The sequence below is a fragment of the Sardina pilchardus genome, chromosome 8 (assembly GCF_963854185.1).
Source record: "Sardina pilchardus chromosome 8, fSarPil1.1, whole genome shotgun sequence".
In the NCBI taxonomy this organism is placed as follows: domain Eukaryota; kingdom Metazoa; phylum Chordata; class Actinopteri; order Clupeiformes; family Clupeidae; genus Sardina; species Sardina pilchardus.
Window position 1 is genome coordinate 24170288 of NC_085001.1, and position 5000 is coordinate 24175287.

A 5000-nucleotide genomic window follows, 5' to 3' on the forward strand; every position below is an offset into this window, starting at 1 on the left:
AGTGTGTATGTCTATGCCGTGTGTGTGTGCGTGTGTGTGCGTGTGTACACTGTATGTGTGTGTATGTGTGTCTGCATACGTCAAAGCGCTTGTCCAGGATGTCAGACAGCCTCTGCGTATGAGATAGCGATCATCCCTATTCTCCAGCACAGTGAGTCTCTTTCGCTTGCAAAACCCCCACTAAACCCTGATGTGTGTGTTAGGCGCTCTGGATGGGATTTGTAACGGTGGGCGTTGGGGGGTGGGAGGTGGGGGGGGGTACAGGCCTCCACAAGTTGGGCCGGGGAGCTGGCTGCCTCCTAGCAGATGTAAGGAGCTCGCTCACGGCTCGGCCCCAGAAACGAACACCAGAGGGAGGCAGCAGCAGCAGTCCGGTTGCGCTCTGCACAGGGAGAATCCCTGGCCCCCTCGTCTCTGTCATCCCCTCCGCTCCGCGCTGGGCCGGCAGATGCGATGTCGAAACAGCACGGATTTGGCCCCTGCGTCCAGCGAAACAAAGTCCCGGTGTAGCGAGCTGGACAAAACCGCCGCATTTCTGACCTTCGGATGTGGGGAATAGGGGAACGAGCAGCGCGCCACTTCTCAATGCGCCTGCGATATCCATTATGATTTAGTGACTTGTAAAAGGAATCAAAAAAGAAAAGGGGGTTTGATGGAAGCCAAATTTGACTTCCCACATAAATGACATCTTCAAAAGGGCTTCATTTTGGAACGAGGGAACGAGGGGCAACCTCTCAACAAACCCGTTTTTTTCCTCCTCCTGCGTCCTCTTTACGGCGCATGATTACAAGCGCTACTTACACAAATCAGAGCGACTCCCAATGTATTATGGGCTTGTCAATATGAGGCCTCGTCAGCGCGCCCATGATGTTCCCAGCGAGCAGCACCCCATAACCATGGGCGGGGAGCGACACAGCGCTGCAAGGAAATCATTAAATGAGGGAGTGATAAAAGCGCGTCCGACACCACCGGGGAGTTTCGGCTGAATCCCGATAAAAGTCGGATTCGAAAAAGGAAGGAGGGTGCTCACGCGCAGAATGTTTGCCAACTTCGCTCGGCTCCGACGCCCGCGTTTTTTTTTTTTTTTTTTTTTTGCGTCACCCACCCAACGGCTCGACAGGGTCACGTTTGTTACAGGCGAGCGCGGCGGAGCGTGACGGGACTGGATCGGCAAACGGCCGCCGTCTTTACAGCGCGTGGTGCCTTTTTGAAGTCCTGCGAAGGCCATTACGCGCCCAGTGCTTTTCCCATCAGTTAGCGCGCTATAAAGAAACCCAATTGCTTTGTCACCCTCTGTAGCCCCGTATCCATTCGAGCCTCCTCCAAACAATAGCCTGTATATTCTAATGTGATGTAAGAATGGTCAAATTAGACTATTAAAAAAAAAAAAAGTTACCTCAGTCAGTGAGTGCGGTCAGTTAAGGTATAAGCCGGGAAGTGGATACTTAGCAGTAATCACGAAAGAATGTCATTGGGCGGCTTTGAAAGGAGCCATCAGTACGGTGCAGTGAGGGAAGGAAAAAGTTTTATTATTTCCTTTGAAAAATTGATTCCAATTTATAAGGGGGTCCTGCAAAGGGTGTCGTATACAATTCCTCCCCTCTTAATACTAAATCTTTCAGGCAGAAGCTTTTAAAACTTCAAATGCGCCAATATCCACTTACACATGTCATGGTATACCCCCTATTCTATGAGGGCCAGTCCTGTTCTTGTGCGCTTGAAACACGAACATGTGCACTGGAAACGAGAGAGAGAGAGAGAGAGAGAGAGAGAGAGAGAGAGAGAGAGAGAGAGAGAGAGAGAGAGAGAGAGAGAGAGAGAGGGAAAGGGAGGGAGGGAGAGAGAGAGAGAGAGAGAGAAGGGAAAAAAATTCCCTCCACACACAGAAATGGAGGGACGTGTGGACTGTAAAAAAAAAAAGAGCACACATGGTGTCTGGCTTTCCCATCACCTCTGCGGACGAGTGGGCCACTCGGGTGGCTGTCAGGGGCGTCCACCGCGTGGACCGCGTCGCTTAAGTACAAACAGGCCGGCCATCATCCCTTATTAAGCCCGCGCACCGACTCCGCCGGGCCAACAGACAACCATGAACTTCAGCTGGTGCTACTGGGGTTTGCTCGTACGGATACATTTGTACATTTGTAGTTTGATGTGCGTTTTGCCTCAATGTCCAGTTTTTTGTCCAGCCATTTTAGCACATTTGGCCAATTGTGCTCGATCTATTCAGGTTACCCGCTGTAATAGGATTGGCAGATGTGCAATGACAAGGAGATTCCACGTAGCCTCGATCCCTTCGCAACTGTTTATGATGTCAAAGAGCATTTTTGACAGAAGATATATGCGGACGATGAAATGCGTCATGGCGGAAATGACCGGGCGTTTCGATCGAGCTTTGAAACCGAGCTTTTCCCACAGCAGAGCGTGGAGATGGCAGTAACTCTGTCAGCGCAAGAGTGATAGTGAAAGCTGGTGGAAGTAGCATCAACACTCCAGACTCAAACACATCCTCAGGTATAGCTTGGGGGCGAAGCTTGTGTTTATGACAGGGAACATGAGTGTTGCTCTGGGTCTGCCAGGGTCAGTTGGAATCATGCACACAATGACGTTTCTTTTTCCAAGAAATAGAAAGACAAAGAGAGAGAGAGAGAGAGAGAGAGAAGGGGGAGAGAGAGGGAGAGAGCGAAAGACAGAGAGAGAGGGAGACAGAGAGAAAGAAGCATAATCCCAGAAAAGATGAGCCCCAATGGTCCAAAGCACTTCCCATTCTCTTCACTCATTCTCTCTCTCTCACACACACACATATCCATACATCCCCACGCACATGCATCCACTCATGCACAGACATACTCTACATATATACACACACACAGGCACACACTACACATACACACAACTTGATCGCACACTCACACATACACACATACACACACACACACACACACACACACACACACACACACACATCCTGGTGAAGCTCCATCCATTGCACCTCCATTCGTGTCAAAAGGGAGACGCCAACAGATCTGCTCGCTCCAGCCAGATGGCCGAATCTGCTGACTATAAACGTTAACGCTCGAGCAAAGCCGCGGTGCCCCTGCCACAGGAGACGAGCCTCCCCTCGTACCCCCAAGCCACACCATTTATTACTTTATTCGGCCGGCGTAATGATTTAAGCGAGTGCAGATTGCGAGCGAAAGGCGTGAGCCACGTGCTCCCGAAAGTAACACACTGCGGTACCGTAAGCGCTATACGTCTAACCACCCCCAGTGCGGGTTCAGAAAGAGGTTGGCCGTATCCCCCCGGGGTTACGCAAAGCTGTTTGACATGAAAAGCATCGGGGTGATTATTGCTCGGAATACATAACTTTTTCTCCCTTTTCTTTTTTTTCTTTTTTTTTTTGGAACTCCCTCCGAGTGTTTAATATAAAATATTCCCCATCCGTGTCAGGCCAATAATCACCCCTAGGAAAGGTGGCTGCGAGGGTCAGGCTGTGCCCGGAGAGTATAAATCTTTCCCTCCATTACTGTAGTGTGTTCAGCTTTTCCTGAGATGAAGCGTTGCGTTGGGCCAAGACAGGCAGCTGAGCTGCACATGTTGGACCCCCTGCGGCTTTTCAAAGGTTCTGCTGATAAATTTCGGGACAGAGCACACAAGTTTACGAGTAGCATGAATGCACAAACATGCATGTCGGTGTCCTCCTGGTAATGTGTTTTTGTGTGTGTGTGTGTGTGTGTGTGTGTGTGTGTGTATGTGTGTGCGTGTGTGTGTGTGTGTGTGTGTGTGTGTGTGTGTGTGTGTGTGTGTGTGTGTGTGTGTGTGTGTGTGAGTATCTGTGTGTGAGTGTGAGTGTGTGTTTTGTCTTGACAAGCCACATTGTAAAATAAATGCGATCATCCTGTAGTTTTATGTTATTTTATTTATTGTGTTTCTTTTTGGTAGGCTTTCATCGCGCCTGTGTCTTTCATCTGGGTTAGCTCTACATTTGCGCTTGATTTTCACACAGGCGATATCATTTCTCTCCCAAGGAAAAGACCGCCAGGCCAGGGTTTCTCATATATTCCCCAAAAATTCCTTTGATGAAAGTAGTAGCCGTGCTCCGAAGAGCTGTTCTGCAGGTGAGAAGATTTCAGGCCTCATTGATTTTCTTTAATGAGCGTAGGGACATAAATCATATTTGGCTCAGTATTAAAGCTTTCAGTGAGAGCTTTCATTTTTTCCAGGGCAAGAGAAGTCTTTATTTCATTGATCACATCAGTCTCTGTACGACTGAACAAAAAGAAGGGGGGGAAAAGTCAGACTGTGATTCTCAAACTATATGCTAGAATCATGGGAAACAGGCTCCTATACTCTACTAAACTACTACGGTGACCCACATCAGTATGCTCTCTATTTCAATTTTCCATTTAGTATATACTCTTACTTAAACTGCCATGCCCCACATGAGTATGCTTAGTATTTCCATTTAGTATACTCTTACTTAAACTACCATGCCCCACATGAGTATGCTTTCTATTTCCATTTAGTATACTCTTACTTAAACTACCATGCCCCACATGAGTATGCTTTCTATTGACATTTCTTTTTTGATCAACAGTCCTATAAATTGGTCAAATGACATTTCAATCCAAATTATGTGTAAGAGTGTAAATGTGAATGTAAGTGTAAAATGGCAAAGAGAAGACAGTCTAAAAATATACTAACAACAAAAGGAAGAGAAGACAGTCTAAAAATATATAAACAACAAAAGAAAGAGTACACAGTTAAGTATGAGATGAAAAGAAAGCTAAAATAAAACGTCTGGAACATGGTGACAATATGTATATTCAAAAGGAATATAGTGATGTGTATATTATGTGTGTATATTTAAGGTTGTTGCTGGGATACACAAGTATGTCTGCCCTCAGAATGGAAGAAACAGCTATGTTTGCATTAACGATGATCAAAGAGAGGATGAGCTGTCTTTTTGAGAGATAGGTTTTCAGAGACTGGATCTCACGACT